Raw genomic sequence first — 21,234 nt, forward strand, 5'->3', positions numbered from 1 at the left:
ATGAAATATTTGAGTTGTTTAACGTCCCACGATTATGCCAATTCGCTAAAGGGGACGGATGATCAAGACAAGTGAATGATGATAGAAGAATTAGTGGAATGAGACAGCGGGAGGAAACAGGAGTACCCGAGAAAACCCACGGATGCGATGTTGTCTTTGTTTGCTTGTGATCGAACCACGGACCCCAGGAACCATATGTATAAGCACTGTACTCCCCAAAGGAAAATAAGAATGGGAGAGAAGTATAAAGTAAATGAATAATATTAATGGTATAATTCCTACATCAAGACGAAGTTCCTTAAAACTCACAGTATATAGAAACTTTCAAATATATAGCAAGTATCCTACCAGTGATGGAAGAACATACTATGATTAATTGTATTGGTAAGACTAGAAACCCGATCCCGCTAGCTCGAGTAGCTGCCCATTTATCTCATGATTTTGCTTAAATTTCAGTTGGGGTGTACAAGAATTCTTTATTCTAGTCGTCTCCCTCAAATTCCACATGTCAGAGACAGTCATGGTCTTAGGAAATGTTTAACATGTTAATTTAACGTATAATTATAGAAAAAGAAAAGCTCCTGTATGCGTTTCATAAACCCGGTGACGACTGCAGGTTTCATTATAAATTACCTATGCGGCAAGTTCTTGTTGTCTGGACATATTTCCCTCCTTCGTTTCACAATTTTCCTATTTCTTAGAATAACACACATTCATAAAAGATTGAGGTCTCCCCGTAGGACGTTTTAGGTTAAGTAATTAGGTTAAGGGGTCACCAAATTGGCTCCTTCTTTTAATTCAAAACGATAAGGACACTTTTTTTTAATATTTATCCATATGAGCTTGCACGCAAGCTATTAATTTTATTTCTTAGTCTTTATAACAGAGCACGCAATGCCAACGGGAGAGGGGGTGAGTGGGAGGTTCAATCTATATAGCGAGAGTGGCAAGGCAAGGTCGGGTTCAAGGACGACCAAGCCCACAGCGCCTGGTCGATAATATCCAATAAGCATAGCGACGGGTGTGATTGACCTTTTCGCGGCTGCGGAATGGAGCGACTATGGACCAACCGCTTTTGCGCAAAATAAGAATAGAACTAAACTTTATTTTTCAGCCTAAAAATAACAAATTTAGAAGAAAATATGCGACGTGGCGAGGCAAAAAAGAAAGAAAGAAAGAAAACTGGCCACTCTTCTCCTGGTCTTACCTTATGATAGGGACTAGCTCTGCTAGATAACGGATTAAAACCTATTTTTAAAATTTTGTTTTAGTTACAGTATGTTACGAACAGTGGCGGCTCTAGATTCTACAACAGGAAGTGTCATCAGTAATGGCGGTGAAACTGGCTTTACATCCTTCTTCCCGCATCACAAAATCATCCTCTGGCTTTGGGGCCTCCAGTAATATTTTACTTTGAAGGGATTTTTAAAGTCTAATATTAGGTACAAATATTGAAAAAAAAAATGTCATTGTATAGTCATATACCCTATATATATATATATATATATATATATATATATATATATATATATATATATATCATTAAACTTAATATTACATACTTTTCTCAGCACAAAGAATTCAAGTTATTCTCGAAGTGTAAAATAATTTATGTCAACACCACTAAAATTATTTTCTCAATTAAATTTTCTCAATTCTAAGAAATTCAGGCGCTCAGTCAGCTAACAAATTGACAGCTGTTGCGCGAGCGCAATGCCTTGATCGATTTGAACAATTCTTTTTTCTATAGACTCTATCATTATCGATTCGATTACAGTTATTATACTTAAAATATTTACAAGTAAGTTAAAAAGTATCAAAGAAATGTGATATTAAAAAAAAAAAATCAGCAAACTGTAGAGCACATGCGTGACCGCAAGATATAAATGAATTCACAACTTTTCCGCAATATTAAAGCAATTTTGCATATCTTCAGTTCATCCTAATACCCAACACCAGTTGTTGGTCCCACTACAGGAAAATAACGGTGGTACTTCAATAAGAAAGTCACATAAAGCCAATAAACGGAAATTTTCAGTTTTTTAAAAATAAAAAAATGCTTTTTATGAAAAAAACTCCGTCCGAAACAGTCGGCTTATTTTCTATTTACCATACAAGTAATTACAATAAATGTAAATCAATAATAACAAAATGATAACATATGTACAATATTGGAATGAACTCTTTAATATATTTTGTAGAACTTATACAAGATTTAAAGATAGTAGACATATGTAATTTTAAAAATCTGGCATCGCTCACAAAGATTACACATAATTTTAGGTAGCAATTGGCATAAGTATCATTCTTTCGTGTGGCAACACTGCAGAGACAGATGCAACTAGTAAGCTCACCAAATGAAAACTAACTCTTGGAATAAATTTACATTCCAATGAGGCTTTAATCAACAAATAACTACAGTATTGTTCCTTGTAAATTTTCCTGTTTGTAGGGAGTGACATATCATTCCGTCACTATTCCTTCGGCCGCCCCTGATCATTTCTTTCTATAGCTCATGATAAAATAGTAAACTGCATCGAACAAAGAAAGAAAGGAAGAAAGAAAGATAAAAGCACGAACAGGAAATAAAAAGAAAGTAGAAAAAAAAACAATTCGAATTCTAAGAACTGCGGATGCGAATTAGAAAACCGAAAGAAAATAGGCCAAGTTGGCAAAACAGCAATGTTGCACTGCAGAACAAAATCGCATATTCTTCGTGTTTGGCTTCCTGCTGAAGAAAGCTTTTTAACGGTTCCAATCCAATAACAACAAATATAGACAACCTTGATGGAATCCTTTTTATCTAACTACAGCGTGCGTGATGTTTGAAAGAGATAATAACTCTTAATAGAACGTCAATATTAGTTTTGATATTATCTTGTGTCCTTATTATGTATAAAACAAAGACAAACCAGTCTGTTAGTAATTGCATTGCAGTAAATATTCTGCATTAATATGCAAACTACAAAACATTCAAGAGTTACAGGTTGCATAAACATCTAGGAGAATATTTAAATCTTAATTCTTATTATAAACGCAAGATGCATCAATCACGCTTCCAATAGTTCACAAACAGGTTAATAGTTGTCGCTAGTTGCACGTCCTTCTACTTGACACCAAAAGATGTCACTAGCATACGGCCAATTTGAAGACCAATCGAAGGTTTGATGGAGGTAGGAGAAATTAGTTTAAGTAATGTTAAGAAAATGTTAACAAAACAAACAAATTACATTTCAAAAGTGCTTTCCATTTAAATATGAAACAACCTATGGTATTATTAAGTCTAACGAAGATGGAAAAAACTGTCTACACATGAGACATTCTAGTCAACAGATTCCATTAAACCAGGACCGTATTTCTGCACGGGACGAACACGGGTCGTGATTCCAGGTTGCAAATTTTTTCGGACCATTTTTTTTTTTTAATTTTATACACCAGTTCTGGGAATTTCAAAGATTTATTATCACACGAGTACTAATTCTGGCACGGTAATTTTTACATTTGTAAATGTTCAGGTACCTTGAGTAGAAAGAGATAATTAACATTTTCAAACGAACTTAAAAAGTTCGTTACTGAATTCTCTCTCTCTCTCTCTCTCTCTGTGTGTGTGTGTGTGTGTGTGTGTATGTGATGAGGTCTGTCTGTCTGTTATTTGAGATTTTTTTTTTTTTTAAATTTAAGGAGTCATATTTCGGGAACCGTAAACTATGGAGAGATTATATTGGTGTTGATCAATACCTAAGAGGATGGTGAACAGTTTGGTACCAAATAGTAACCAGTGACCACTGGCCAACTGGCCACCATTCCCCAGATATTGGCCAAAAAAGTTCGAATTTCGGGAGATTGAAGGAGCCATATCTCGGGGATTGTAAGTCGTAGACGGATGATATTTTGCGAATTTTTGCGAGAAAAAGAAGATGAGGATAAAAAAAATTCTTTTGCATGTAGGAACAATCACAGTTATTCTTCCCGCTCCATCTCTCCATTTTTTTTTAAAGTTCGTTCTGTTAATGCTCTTGGAGCATTCTCAACTGGTTAGTATGAATTTATATTCACGCAATAATAGGTTACGTCTCTAGACAAGGTGTTAATTCAAGAATGTATTCATCTACGCAGTCTCCTTTAAGCTTATCAGATTTCTAGTCCTAACAATATTCAAGAAATTAGTTTCTGCTGAGAATAGTAAACTCTCTTAACAATACTGTTCGACTCTGAAGCTCATCTCTTCCCTCCCTGTCTTCCCAGCACAAGAACAATGCACAAGTTTCGAAGTGTGTAATAAATAATAATAGTAATAAAAAATAAATAATATAACTCAGTTAAAAAATAATAATTCTTGACTTGTAAAATAATATTATAAAACGTAACGATGTATGTTATTACGTTCTTGTTTTAATTTTGGTAATAAATTATTATTGTTGTAGTTATTACTTCATTTTCTCCTCCTCCTCCATTTTCAGGAGCTACGTGGCCAAGGGGTTAGCATACGCATCCTTGGCTTGGGGACCCGGGTTCGACTCCCGGCGGGAGCTCATGTGGTCTGGACCCCACGTTAATCAGTATATCCCGTTTCATATAGCCTCGCTGCTGAAAGAGACGTTAAACTTGTCGAGAGACAAATAAATGGTATCCCTATAATCATCTTGAACTATATTATTATCGGTGTTTTGGCCCTGCATCAACAGACCGCTACCTTTGCGTGTAATGGCCTGGGAAAATATCTTTCAGAAGAAAACAGAATACTGCATGAAGGAAGAAAAAATAAAATGAAATCTCTGTTTTACGCCCCACTGTATACCGCCAAGGCTAAAGAAGACGGTGATAACGAGGAATGAATGAAATGGTGGAATGAAGAAAGTGGGAGAAAACGGGAGAACCCCACCCACACGGTGTTTGTCCACTACAAAGTTCACTTGGCGCGAGCTGTGATCGAACCAAGAACACCATGCACCAGAGGTGAACGCTCTACCACTGAGCCACCTCGTGAAGCAAGAGGTAGCATATGGTGAGTATATATCGCGTATTTAGCTTAAGGTGACAATCAAGTAAGAATCGAATTTAGTTAGAATACCAATATATGTCACTATATCATATGCTAGAAATAAAATTTTGAAATGTACTACTAATAGTTGCACAGAATATCACTTTATAATCAGCAACAAAATGCTTTGATACAGTTTATATAAATTGCTACAACAATCGATAAGAACAGTAATTTCAATTTAGTAACTTTCGATAATTTCTCCCTTTTTGATGATTTAAATGCTTTTACATTATTTTATTTCAGAGGGACTCTCGATTCAGTTATTCTGCTCTCATTCTTCCCAGGATACTTTGCAGTCGGTGACGTCACGTGGGGGTATTGCCGAGGATGTTATAAAACAGAGGATTTGCCCATACCGGAAAAATCGTGAAGCCATACGTAGTAGTATATGATTGGCGATTTTCTTACCTCTGAAAGGTTATTTCGGGTAATTTCTTCTCTTACACCCATACGTGCAGATAAACGACTTAAATAAAATAAACGACATACACACTACACGTCTACATATGAAGATCACAATGTTTTGAGCTAACATGCATGGAGGTCATTCAGTTACCTAATAGGATGAAGATACGTATGAGCAGATCCTCTATTTTATAACGTCCTTGGTTATCGCGAAGTATCGTTCAAGAGAACAAGTGAAACACTGCATAAGCAATTACGCTAATAGTTGGTATACTGTTTTAAGATGTGCAAAAGTTCCTCCACAAGATGTCACGGACAAGGACTCAATCAGAACGCTAAACGCGAACTGGGGCTACCTGTTATTTTATATACCTTGATTTTATTCGACATGGAATATAGTAGGAACATAGCAGCATTATCTCTCAAGTAGCATTTTAATTCAGTTGTTTAGTAGCAATAACCCATTATTTTATTTATTTATTTATTTATTTATGTTTCTTCTTTCTTTCATGTTTTGGTGCAGATTTCCCACATGTCCATTGAAGATCTTATTACATAAACGGTAAGTATATTTTTCTACACGACTTTCCTACCTTTACTTAATATCTTAATATACTTATTTATTTTAATCATACGTTATTTTCCTTCTTCCATTACACTCCCCCTCTCTCTCTCCATATATATATATATATATATATATATATATATATATATATATATATATATATATATATATATATGTGTGTGTGTGTGTGTATGTATGTATCGTATGTATACATATGACATATATATGTATATATAATCATATTTTAATCTATATTCATATCTCTTTTTCACAATATTAACTAATTTCCTTTTTTTCTTAATTGTAGGTTAGTCGACGTTTTACTAAATTAATATCTGAGTATCTCCTGGTTCAAATAACGTACAGTACCTAGATACCGATACTTCCAAGGGCGCCGATTTCTCTATAAATTTGGGAGGACCCATTCAGATACAGAAGTCATATATGAGTATTTTAAGACAAATTATGCATTCAAATTATGTCAAATATTGTATATTCATAAATACAATGTGGGGCCCACATAAGCTTTGGGGGGCCGGGACCCCCCTGGATCGACGCCCTTGCTTGTTTCATACGACTATAATGATACTCTTCGATAAAATAAATGGATTTTCTTCAGTTTGCTTTTCGATTATTAACTATATAGGCCTACCAAAATTCCAACTATATGCTCCCGTTTTGATATTCAATAAAATCTATTAGAATTCCATTGTCGTTTTATTGCATATCCAGTTTAATTTTATTTTTCAGTTTTGATATTTCATGGTGACAGATGTCAGGAAGAGAAAGAAAGTCTCTCCCGACCTAAAATGTGAACTTAGTGCCTCATATTTAATTACCTCTTGCTTCCTCCACAAAGTCAGACAATTACATATTTCTTGATATTACCTGTCATTGTTTTCTGCTTCAAATCACTCTTCAACAGGTTTTATTATACTGGAGAGCGTCGATTATCCGAAGTAATTGGGGGACATGGGTGTTCGGAAATCTGGTTTGTTCGGATAATCGAATTGTACATGTTTATTTGCCAAAAAGAAGTACTGTACAGGGGAGGCGCGCAATCCTTCAAACTGCGCGGAGCGACACGCCTCAACTCTAAGCTGGCGCAGCTGTTGCTGTGAACAGCTTTGATACTGCCGCTACTTCTACAGCCAGTGCCAAACCGACAGAAGTGTGCTGATTGTTGAAACACAGCGACTGGCGGCTTGGCCGATCAGCAGCACCTTATGAAGGCCCCATTAGAAGCAATGTTCCGCCAGCGGTGGCTCAGTGCGGCGACTACTGTGAGAAACTTGGTTTGGGAGTGAGGGGGATGATGGACCGTAGGGTGGGAGAGTAACAGGTGCAAGCGAGTACACAGTTCGGTTAAGCGGTCGTTCGGTTGACCGACGTTCGGATAATCGATGCTCTACTGTATGATTTGTCCCTATTTTATTTTTTTTTGAGATCATAGGCTACAGACCATAGTACATGTTATCCATACTTCCAAATCTTGTGTAATACGCTGCAGTGTAGCTATATAATAGCGGCATATTACACGTGAATAGTGTTTTAAGGCACAAGTAGTTTTCTTTTTCTTTTTTTTTTTTTTATGTTTAAAGCCATAATATTCTACCTGTGAAAATTACATGAAGTGCCACTCAAGAAAGGAAAGGACATCAAGTGTCCTAAAAATGGCACCTACGGACAAAGAGAGCTATTCTTCAGGCCAAAATAAAGTGAAAATACTAAGTTATATAATGGTATATCCTCCGAGGCTTCCTTCAGCCGCTATGGGAAATCAAAATTTCACTACGTGGCCACGTTGCTGCTTAACTTGTAACAATTGTTATTGCTCAATGAATCCATCAAGCAGTTACATCAATTGTTTCGCTTATAGATGGTGCTAGTGTCAACAGCTATCGACTTTTAACTGCGATCTGGAAAGAATCGAGATAGCTATTTCATGGATTGGTAGATATAGTCAATGGTTCTATATCTTCGACGTTGTCACATAGTGCAATTCGCGTCTTTAGACGAGAACACGAAAGGTATAGAATTACGAGTATATATATTTTTCGCTTTATTTTGACTTGTAGAATAGTGCTCTGTGGTCCGTGGGAGCCATTTTTAGAACACTCGATATAAATATACACAATTCCCTGACATTACAACCCCGAACTATGATCTACCAAACGGCTTTCAGCTGAGTAATGTAAAGTGAGCCCATCGCCCCCAACGCGGTTTTAGCTGGATTTCTAGGTTAACGAGATTGCATTTAGTTGAGTTTTGCGTGGTTCCCACATTGACCCAAGTGTAATTGTTACTGGGTTTCTAAGTTTACCAAAATGGTTTATCGAGTGATGGACGATCAGCAAATTGACCCCAATGCGGTTGTTACTGGATTTCTAACCCTACAAGACAGCTTTCAGATGAGTAATATGTAGTTAAAACATCGACACCAAAGCAATTGTTACTGGTGTCTCTAGGTCTGCCAAACGGCTTTTAGTTGAGTGATGTGTTGTCAGCACATTGTTACTGACCGCGGTGATTTTGGCAGACGTTTGCCCGCAGACAAAACACAACATCACAGGGTGGCCAGTGCAAAAAGATATAAATTATCAGAATAACTACAGAAGAAAATCCGCCATTCCAAACACAAATTCCAAACCGATAGTGACTAATATCGACTAAGAGCAAAACTAAGAGGAACACTAAGAAATGAAATCTTATTGAAATAAATTACATAACAGGGAACTTCAAAACTTTTTTCATTTCAGAATATCTCGAAACTTCAGGTCATTACACTAATTTACACCCCACCGATTTAAATAAGGCCCATATTTTTTTAAAGCGCAAGGTCCTTTCTACAACATATAACAATATAAAAAGGGGGAAATAATATTTAAATACTTAATATACGAGGCGAGTACCAAAGTTCTTTTGAATTACAGATATCTGCCAACTTGACACCATAATACTATTTTACACCCAGTCGATCCAAACAAATTGTTTATCATTAGAAAAAGGAAGCTTCTTTCTACAACATATAATAATATAAAAAGGGGGAAATAATATTTAAATACTTAATATACGAGGCGAGTTCCAAAGTTCTTTTGAATTACAGATATATGCCAACTTGACACCATAATACTATTTTACACCCAGTCGATCCAAACAAATTGTTTATCATTAGAAAGAGGAAGCTTCTTTCTACAACATTTAATAATATAAAAAGGGGGAAATAATATTTAAATACTTAATATACGAGGCGAGTTCCAAAGTTCTTTTGAATTACAGATATATGCCAACTTGACACCATAATACTATTTTGCACCCCGTCGATCTAAACAAATTGTTTATCATTAGAAAGAGGAAGCTTCTTTCTACAACATATATTAATATAAAAAGGGGGAAATAATATTTAAATAATTAATATACGAGGCCAGTTCCAAAGTTCTCTGCAATTACAGATATCTGCCAACTTGACACCATAATACTATTTTACACCCCGTCGATCTAAACAAACTGTTTATAACTGAAAGAGGAAGCTTCTTTCTACAGCATATATTAGTATAAAAAAGGGGAAATAATATTTAAATAATTAATATACGAGGCGAGTTCCAAAGTCGTTTTGAATTACAGATATCTGCCAACTTGAAACCATAATACTATTTTACACCCCGTCGATCCAAACAAATTGTTTATCATTAGAAAGAGGAAGCTTCTTTCTACAGCATATATTAATATAAAAAGGTGGAAATAATATTTAAATAATTAATATACGAGGCCAGTTCCAAAGTTCTTTTGAATTACAGATATCTGCCAACTTGACACCATAATACTATTTTACACCCCGTCGATTTAAACAAGCTGTTTATCCTTAGAAAGAGGAAGCTTCTTTCTACAACATATATTAATATAAAAAGGGGGAAATAATATTTAAATACATAATATACGAGGCCAGTTCCAAAGTTCATTGCAATTACAGACATCTGCAAACTTGACACCATAATACCATTTTACACCCCGTCGATCTAAATAAACTATTTATTAATGGAAATAGGAAGCTTCTTTCTACAACATATAATAATATAAAAAGAGGAAATAATATTTAAATACTTTATATACGAGGTGAGTTCCAAAGTTCTTTTGAATTACAGATATCTGCTAACTTGACACCAAAAGACTATTTTAGACCCCGTCGATCTAAATAAACTGTTTATCGTTACAAAAAGGAATGTCCTTTCTACAACATATACTAATATAATAAGGGGGGAAATAATATTTCAATACTTTATGTACGAGGTGAGTTACAAAGTACTTTTGAATTACAGATATCTGCCAACTTGACACCATAATACCATTTTACGCCCCGTCGATCTAAACAAATTGTTTATTATTGGAAATAGGATGCTTCTTTGTACAACATATAATAATATATAAAGGGGGAAATAATATTTAAATAATTAATATACGAGGCCCGTTCCAAAGTTCTTTGCAATTACATATATCTGCCAACTTGATACCATAATACTATTTTACACCCCGTCGATCTAAACAAACTGTTTACCATTGAAAAGAAGAAGCTTCTTTCTACAACAAATAATAATATAAAAAGGGGGAAATAATATTTAAATACTTAATATACGAGGCGAGTACCAAAGTTCTCTGCAATTAGAGATATCTGCCAATTTGACACCATAATACTATTTTACACCCCGTCGATCTAAACAAATTGTTTATCATTAGAAAGAGGAAGCTTCTTTCTACATCATATTTTAATATAAGAAGGGGGAAATAATATTTAAATAATTAATATACGAGGCCAGTTCCAACGTTCTCTGCAATTACAGATATCTGCCAACTTGACACCATAATACTATTTTACACCCCGTCGATCTAAACAAACTGTTTATCATTGGAAAGAGGAAGCTTCTTTCTACAACAGATAATAATATAAAAAGGGGGAAATAATATTTAAATACTTAATATACGATGCCAGTTCCAAAGTTCTTTTGAATTACAGATATCTGCAAACTTGACACCATAATACTATTTTACACCCCGTCGATCCAAACAAATTGTTTATCATTAGAAAGAGGAAGCTTCTTTCTACAGCATATATTAATATAAAAAGGGGGAAATAATATTTAAATAATTAATATACGAGGCCAGTTCCAAAGTTCTTTGCAATTACAGATATCTGCTAACTTGACACCATAATACTATTTTACACCCCGTCGATCTAAACAAACTGCTTATCATTGGAAAGAGGAAACTTCTTTCTACAGCATATATTAATATAAAAAGTAGTTAATAATATTTAAATAATTAATATACGAGGCCAGTTCCAAAGTTCTTTTGAATTACAGATATCTGCCAACTTGACACCATAATACTATTTTACACCCCGTCGATTTAAACAAGCTGTTTATCCTTAGAAAGAGGAAGCTTTTTTCTACAACATATATTAATATAAAAAGGGGGAAATAATATTTAAATACTTAATATACGAGGCCCGTTCCAAAGTTCTTTGCAATTACAGATATCTGCCAACTTGATACCATAATACTATTTTACACCCCGTCGATCTAAATAAACTGTTTATCATTGGAAAGAGGAAGCTTCTTTCTACAACAGATAATAATATAAAAAGGGGGAAATAATATTTAAATACTTAATATACGAGGCGAGTTCCAAAGTTCTTTTGAATTACAGATATCTGCAAACTTGACACCATAATACTATTTTACACCCCGTCGATCCAAACAAATTGTTTATCATTAGAAAGAGGAAGCTTCTTTCTACAGCATATATTAATATAAAAAGGGGGAAATAATATTTAAATAATTAATATACGAGGCCAGTTCCAAAGTTCTTTGCAATTACAGATATCTGCTAACTTGACACCATAATACTATTTTACACCCCGTCGATCTAAACAAACTGCTTATCATTGGAAAGAGGAAACTTCTTTCTACAGCATATATTAATATAAAAAGTAGTTAATAATATTTAAATAATTAATATACGAGGCCAGTTCCAAAGTTCTTTTGAATTACAGATATCTGCCAACTTGACACCATAATACTATTTTACACCCCGTCGATTTAAACAAGCTGTTTATCCTTAGAAAGAGGAAGCTTTTTTCTACAACATATATTAATATAAAAAGGGGGAAATAATATTTAAATACATAATATACGAGGCCAGTTCCAAAGTTCATTGCAATTACAGATATCTGCGAACTTGACACCATAATACCATTTTACACCCCGTCGATCTAAATAAACTGTTTATTATTGGAAATAGGAAGCTTCTTTCTACAACATATAATAATATAAAAAGAGGAAATAATATTTAAATACTTTATATACGAGGTGAGTTCCAAAGTTCTTTTGAATTACAGATATCTGCTAACTTGACACCAAAAGACTATTTTAGACCCCGTCGATCTAAATAAACTGTTTATCGTTACAAAAAGGAATGTCCTTTCTACAACATATACTAATATAATAAGGGGGGAAGTAATATTTCAATACTTTATGTACGAGCTGAGTTACAAAGTACTTTTGAATTACAGATATCTGCCAACTTGACACCATAATACCATTTTACGCCCCGTCGATCTAAACAAACTGTTTATTATTGGAAATAGGATGCTTCTTTGTACAACATATAACAATATATAAAGAGGGAAATAATATTTAAATAATTAATATACGAGGCCCGTTCCAAAGTTCTTTGCAATTACAGATATCTGCCAACTTGATACCATAATACTATTTTACACCCCGTCGATCCAAACAAATTGTTTATCATTAGAAAGAGGAAGCTTCTTTCTACAGCATATATTAATATAAAAAGGGGGAAATAATATTTAAATAATTAATATACGAGGCGAGTTCCAAAGTCCTTTTGAATTACAGATATCTGCAAACTTGACACCATAATACCATTTTACACCCCGTCGATCTAAATAAACTGTTTATTATTGGAAATAGGAAGCTTCTTTCTACAACATATAATAATATAAAAAGAGGAAATAATATTTAAATACTTTATATACGAGGTGAGTTCCAAAGTTCTTTTGAATTACAGATATCTGCTAACTTGACACCAAAAGACTATTTTAGACCCCGTCGATCTAAATAAACTGTTTATCGTTACAAAAAGGAATGTCCTTTCTACAACATATACTAATATAATAAGGGGGGAAGTAATATTTCAATACTTTATGTACGAGCTGAGTTACAAAGTACTTTTGAATTACAGATATCTGCCAACTTGACACCATAATACCATTTTACGCCCCGTCGATCTAAACAAACTGTTTATTATTGGAAATAGGATGCTTCTTTGTACAACATATAATAATATATAAAGGGGGAAATAATATTTAAATAATTAATATACGAGGCCCGTTCCAAAGTTCTTTGCAATTACATATATCTGCCAACTTGATACCATAATACTATTTTACACCCCGTCGATCTAAACAAACTGTTTACCATTGAAAAGAAGAAGCTTCTTTCTACAACAAATAATAATATAAAAAGGGGGAAATAATATTTAAATACTTAATATACGAGGCGAGTACCAAAGTTCTCTGCAATTAGAGATATCTGCCAATTTGACACCATAATACTATTTTACACCCCGTCGATCTAAACAAATTGTTTATCATTAGAAAGAGGAAGCTTCTTTCTACATCATATTTTAATATAAGAAGGGGGAAATAATATTTAAATAATTAATATACGAGGCCCGTTCCAAAGTTCTTTGCAATTACATATATCTGCCAACTTGATACCATAATACTATTTTACACCCCGTCGATCTAAACAAACTGTTTACCATTGAAAAGAAGAAGCTTCTTTCTACAACAAATAATAATATAAAAAGGGGGAAATAATATTTAAATACTTAATATACGAGGCGAGTACCAAAGTTCTCTGCAATTAGAGATATCTGCCAATTTGACACCATAATACTATTTTACACCCCGTCGATCTAAACAAACTGTTTATCATTGGAAAGAGGAAGCTTCTTTCTACAACAGATAATAATATAAAAAGGGGGAAATAATATTTAAATACTTAATATACGATGCCAGTTCCAAAGTTCTTTTGAATTACAGATATCTGCAAACTTGACACCATAATACTATTTTACACCCCGTCGATCCAAACAAATTGTTTATCATTAGAAAGAGGAAGCTTCTTTCTACAGCATATATTAATATAAAAAGGGGGAAATAATATTTAAATAATTAATATACGAGGCCAGTTCCAAAGTTCTTTGCAATTACAGATATCTGCTAACTTGACACCATAATACTATTTTACACCCCGTCGATCTAAACAAACTGCTTATCATTGGAAAGAGGAAACTTCTTTCTACAGCATATATTAATATAAAAAGTAGTTAATAATATTTAAATAATTAATATACGAGGCCAGTTCCAAAGTTCTTTTGAATTACAGATATCTGCCAACTTGACACCATAATACTATTTTACACCCCGTCGATTTAAACAAGCTGTTTATCCTTAGAAAGAGGAAGCTTTTTTCTACAACATATATTAATATAAAAAGGGGGAAATAATATTTAAATACTTAATATACGAGGCCCGTTCCAAAGTTCTTTGCAATTACAGATATCTGCCAACTTGATACCATAATACTATTTTACACCCCGTCGATCTAAATAAACTGTTTATCATTGGAAAGAGGAAGCTTCTTTCTACAACAGATAATAATATAAAAAGGGGGAAATAATATTTAAATACTTAATATACGAGGCGAGTTCCAAAGTTCTTTTGAATTACAGATATCTGCAAACTTGACACCATAATACTATTTTACACCCCGTCGATCCAAACAAATTGTTTATCATTAGAAAGAGGAAGCTTCTTTCTACAACATATATTAATATAAAAAGGAGGAAATAATATTTAAATACTTAATATACGAGGCGAGTACCAAAGTTTTTTTGAATTACAGATATCTGCCAACTTGACACCATAATACTATTTCACACCCCGTCGATCCAAACAAATTGTTTATCATTAGAAAGAGGAAGCTTCTTTCTACAGCATATATTAATATAAAAAGGGGGAAATAATATTTAAATACATAATATACGAGGCCAGTTCCAAAGTTCTCTGCAATTACAGATATCTGTCAACTTGACACCATAATACTATTTTACACCCCGTCGATCTAAACAAACTGTTTATCATTGGAAAGAGGAAGCTTCTTTCTACAGCATATATTAGTATAAAAAAGGGGAAATAATATTTAAATAATTAATATACGAGGCGAGTTCCAAAGTCCTTTTGAATTACAGATATCTGCCAACTTGACACCATAATACTATTTTACACCCCGTCGATCCAAACAAATTGTTTATCATTAGAAAGAGGAAGCTTCTTTCTACAGCGTATATTAATATAAAAAGGTGGAAATAATATTTAAATAATTAATATACGAGGCCCGTTCCAAAGTTCTTTGCAATTACAGATATCTGCCAACTTGATACCATAATACTATTTTACATCCCGTCGATCTAAACAAACTGTTTATCATTGGAAAGAGGAAGCTTCCTTCTACAACAGATAATAATATAAAAAGGGGGAAATAATATTTAAATACTTAATATACGAGGCGAGTTCCAAAGTTCTTTTGAATTACAGATATCTGCAAACTTGACACCATAATACTATTTTACACCCCGTCGATCTAAACAAATTGTTTATCATTAGAAAGAGGAAGCTTCTTTCTACAGCATATATTAATATAAAATGGGGGAAATAATATTTAAATAATTAATATACGAGGCCAGTTCCAAAGTTCTTTGCAATTACAGATATCTGCCAACTTGACACCATAATACTATTTTACACCCCGTCGATCTAAATAAACTGTTTATCATTGGAAAGAGAAAGCTTCTTTCTACAGCATATATTAATATAAAAAGGGGGAAATAATGTTTAAATAATTAATATACGAGGCCAGTTCCAAAGTTCTTTTGAATTACATATACTGTATCTGTCAACTTGACACCATAATACTATTTTACACCCCGTCGATCTAAACAAACTGTTTATCATCGGAAAGAGGAAGCTTCTTTCCACAGCATATAATAATATAAAAAGGGGGAAATAATATTTAAATACTTAACCCACAAACGCACCTTGTGCCACCAGTGACCCACTTTATGTTTCACTACGTTACATGGGCTATATCATTCATTTAGTCAAAACCCCGTTGTTCCACTTCAGGCACATTACCCGTTCTCTTGTAAAAGTCTGGTTCACTTCTCTTCTCAGGTTTTCGATGTAGCACTGTATTGTTCAGGCAATTGCTAGTGTATGGAAATTTTTTTGACCTAACTGGTCTTGGGCGTTTGTGGGTTAATATACGAGGCGAGTTCCAAAGTTCTTTTGAATTACAGATATCTGCCAACTTGACACCATAATACTATTTTACACCCCGTCGATTTAAACAAGCTTTTTATCCTTAGAAAGAGGAAGCTTCTTTCTACAACATATATTAATATAAAAAGAGGGAAATAATATTTAAATACATAATATACGAGGTGAGTTCCAAAGTTCTTTTGAATTGCAGATATATGCCAACTTGACACCAAAAGACTATTTTACACCCCGTCGATCTAAATAAACTGTTTATCGTTACAAAAAGGAATGTCCTTTCTACAACATATACTAATATAATAAGGGGGAAATAATATTTCAATGCTTTATATACGAGGTGAGTTACAAAGTACTTTTGAATTACAGATATTTGCAAACTTGAAAGCAAGAGACTATTTTAGACCCCGTCCATCTAAATAAACTGTATATCATTACAAAGAGGAAGGTCCTTTCTACAACATATATTAATATAAAAAGAGGGAAATAATATTTAAATACATAATATACGAGGCCCGTTCCAAAGTTCATTGCAATTACAGATATCTGCCAACTTGATACCATAATACTATTTTACACCCCGTCGATCTAAACAAACTGTTTATCATTGGAAAGAGGAAGCTTCTTTCTACAACATATAATAATATATAAAGGGGGAAATAATATTTAAATACTTAATATACGAGGCGAGTTCCAAAGTTCTTTTGAATTACAGACATCTGCCAACTTGACACCATAATACTATTTCACACCCCGTCGATCCAAACAAATTGTTTATCATTAGAAAGAGGAAGCTTCTTTCTACAGCATATATTAATATAAAATGGGGGAAATAATATTTAAATAATTAATATACGAGGCGAGTACCAAAGTTCTCTGCAATTACAGATATCTGCCAATTTGACACCATAATACTATTTTACACCCCGTCGATCTAAACAAACTGTTTATCATTGGCAAAAGGAAACATCTTTCTACAACATATAATAATATATAAAGGGGGAAATAATATTTAAATACTTAATATACGAGGCGAGTTCCAAAGTTCTTTTGAATTACAGATATCTGCCAACTTGACACCATAATACTATTTTACACCCCGTCGATTTAAACAAGCTGTTTATCCTTAGAAAGAGGAAGCTTTTTTCTACAACATATATTAATATAAAAAGGGGGAAATAATATTTAAATACATAATATACGAGGCCAGTTCCAAAGTTCATTGCAATTACAGATATCTGCAAACTTGACACCATAATACCATTTTACACCCCGTCGATCTAAATAAACTGTTTATTATTGGAAATAGGAAGCTTCTTTCTACAACATATAATAATATAAAAAGAGGAAATAATATTTAAATACTTTATATACGAGGTGAGTTCCAAAGTTCTTTTGAATTACAGATATCTGCTAACTTGACACCAAAAGACTATTTTAGACCCCGTCGATCTAAATAAACTGTTTATCGTTACAAAAAGGAATGTCCTTTCTACAACATATACTAATATAATAAGGGGGGAAGTAATATTTCAATACTTTATGTACGAGCTGAGTTACAAAGTACTTTTGAATTACAGATATCTGCCAACTTGACACCATAATACCATTTTACGCTCCGTCGATCTAAACAAACTGTTTATTATTGGAAATAGGATGCTTCTTTGTACAACATATAACAATATATAAAGAGGGAAATAATATTTAAATAATTAATATACGAGGCCCGTTCCAAAGTTCTTTGCAATTACAGATATCTGCCAACTTGATACCATAATACTATTTTACACCCCGTCGATCCAAACAAATTGTTTATCATTAGAAAGAGGAAGCTTCTTTCTACAGCATATATTAATATAAAAAGGGGGAAATAATATTTAAATAATTAATATACGAGGCGAGTTCCAAAGTCCTTTTGAATTACAGATATCTGCAAACTTGACACCATAATACCATTTTACACCCCGTCGATCTAAATAAACTGTTTATTATTGGAAATAGGAAGCTTCTTTCTACAACATATAATAATATAAAAAGAGGAAATAATATTTAAATACTTTATATACGAGGTGAGTTCCAAAGTTCTTTTGAATTACAGATATCTGCTAACTTGACACCAAAAGACTATTTTAGACCCCGTCGATCTAAACAAACTGTTTATCATTGGAAAGAGGAAGCTTCTTTCTACAACAGATAATAATATAAAAAGGGGGAAATAATATTTAAATACTTAATATACGAGGCGAGTTCCAAAGTTCTTTTGAATTACAGATATCTGCAAACTTGACACCATAATACTATTTTACACCCCGTCGATCCAAACAAATTGTTTATCATTAGAAAGAGGAAGCTTCTTTCTACAGCATATATTAATATAAAAAGGGGGAAATAATATTTAAATAATTAATATACGAGGCCAGTTCCAAAGTTCTTTGCAATTACAGATATCTGCTAACTTGACACCATAATACTATTTTACACCCCGTCGATCTAAACAAACTGCTTATCATTGGAAAGAGGAAACTTCTTTCTACAGCATATATTAATATAAAAAGTAGTTAATAATATTTAAATAATTAATATACGAGGCCAGTTCCAAAGTTCTTTTGAATTACAGATATCTGCCAACTTGACACCATAATACTATTTTACACCCCGTCGATTTAAACAAGCTGTTTATCCTTAGAAAGAGGAAGCTTTTTTCTACAACATATATTAATATAAAAAGGGGGAAATAATATTTAAATACTTAATATACGAGGCCCGTTCCAAAGTTCTTTGCAATTACAGATATCTGCCAACTTGATACCATAATACTATTTTACACCCCGTCGATCTAAATAAACTGTTTATCATTGGAAAGAGGAAGCTTCTTTCTACAACAGATAATAATATAAAAAGGGGGAAATAATATTTAAATACTTAATATACGAGGCGAGTTCCAAAGTTCTTTTGAATTACAGATATCTGCAAACTTGACACCATAATACTATTTTACACCCCGTCGATCCAAACAAATTGTTTATCATTAGAAAGAGGAAGCTTCTTTCTACAACATATATTAATATAAAAAGGAGGAAATAATATTTAAATACTTAATATACGAGGCGAGTACCAAAGTTTTTTTGAATTACAGATATCTGCCAACTTGACACCATAATACTATTTCACACCCCGTCGATCCAAACAAATTGTTTATCATTAGAAAGAGGAAGCTTCTTTCTACAGCATATATTAATATAAAAAGGGGGAAATAATATTTAAATACATAATATACGAGGCCAGTTCCAAAGTTCTCTGCAATTACAGATATCTGTCAACTTGACACCATAATACTATTTTACACCCCGTCGATCTATACAAACTGTTTATCATTGGAAAGAGGAAGCTTCTTTCTACAGCATATATTAGTATAAAAAAGGGGAAATAATATTTAAATAATTAATATACGAGGCGAGTTCCAAAGTCCTTTTGAATTACAGATATCTGCCAACTTGACACCATAATACTATTTTACACCCCGTCGATCCAAACAAATTGTTTATCATTAGAAAGAGGAAGCTTCTTTCTACAGCGTATATTAATATAAAAAGGTGGAAATAATATTTAAATAATTAATATACGAGGCCCGTTCCAAAGTTCTTTGCAATTACAGATATCTGCCAACTTGATACCATAATACTATTTTACATCCCGTCGATCTAAACAAACTGTTTATCATTGGAAAGAGGAAGCTTCCTTCTACAACAGATAATAATATAAAAAGGGGGAAATAATATTTAAATACTTAATATACGAGGCGAGTTCCAAAGTTCTTTTGAATTACAGATATCTGCAAACTTGACACCATAATACTATTTTACACCCCGTCGATCTAAACAAATTGTTTATCATTAGAAAGAGGAAGCTTCTTTCTACAGCATATATTAATATAAAATGGGGGAAATAATATTTAAATAATTAATATACGAGGCCAGTTCCAAAGTTCTTTGCAATTACAGATATCTGCCAACTTGACACCATAATACTATTTTACACCCCGTCGATCTAAATAAACTGTTTATCATTGGAAAGAGAAAGCTTCTTTCTACAGCATATATTAATATAAAAAGGGGGAAATAATGTTTAAATAATTAATATACGAGGCCAGTTCCAAAGTTCTTTTGAATTACATATACTGTATCTGTCAACTTGACACCATAATACTATTTTACACCCCGTCGATCTAAACAAACTGTTTATCATCGGAAAGAGGAAGCTTCTTTCCACAGCATATAATAATATAAAAAGGGGGAAATAATATTTAAATACTTAACCCACAAACGCACCTTGTGCCACCAGTGACCCACTTTATGTTTCACTACGTTACATGGGCTATATCATTCATTTAGTCAAAACCCCGTTGTTCCACTTCAGGCACATTACCCGTTCTCTTGTAAAAGTCTGGTTCACTTCTCTTCTCAGGTTTTCGATGTAGCACTGTATTGTTCAGGCAATTGCTAGTGTATGGAAATTTTTTTGACCTAACTGGTCTTGGGCGTTTGTGGGTTAATATACGAGGCGAGTTCCAAAGTTCTTTTGAATTACAGATATCTGCCAACTTGACACCATAATACTATTTTACACCCCGTCGATTTAAACAAGCTTTTTATCCTTAGAAAGAGGAAGCTTCTTTCTACAACATATATTAATATAAAAAGAGGGAAATAATATTTAAATACATAATATACGAGGTGAGTTCCAAAGTTCTTTTGAATTGCAGATATCTGCCAACTTGACACCAAAAGACTATTTTACACCCCG

At 33.2% G+C, this 21,234-nt stretch overlaps 1 long non-coding RNA gene across 1 annotated transcript in view; it reads left to right on the forward strand.

The window, feature by feature from the left end:
• LOC145670718 (uncharacterized) overlaps nucleotides 1-21,234 on the forward strand; it is a 331,423-nt gene that overhangs the window by 228,559 nt on the left and 81,630 nt on the right. The window contains exon 2 of the long non-coding RNA XR_014128392.1: nucleotides 5,973-6,011. This is a non-coding gene — a long non-coding RNA (uncharacterized LOC145670718). The remainder of the gene's footprint in view (nucleotides 1-5,972; nucleotides 6,012-21,234) is intronic.

This window comes from Thermobia domestica, chromosome 14 (assembly GCF_964235325.1).
Source record: "Thermobia domestica chromosome 14, izTheDome1.hap1.1, whole genome shotgun sequence".
Classification (NCBI taxonomy): domain Eukaryota; kingdom Metazoa; phylum Arthropoda; class Insecta; order Zygentoma; family Lepismatidae; genus Thermobia; species Thermobia domestica.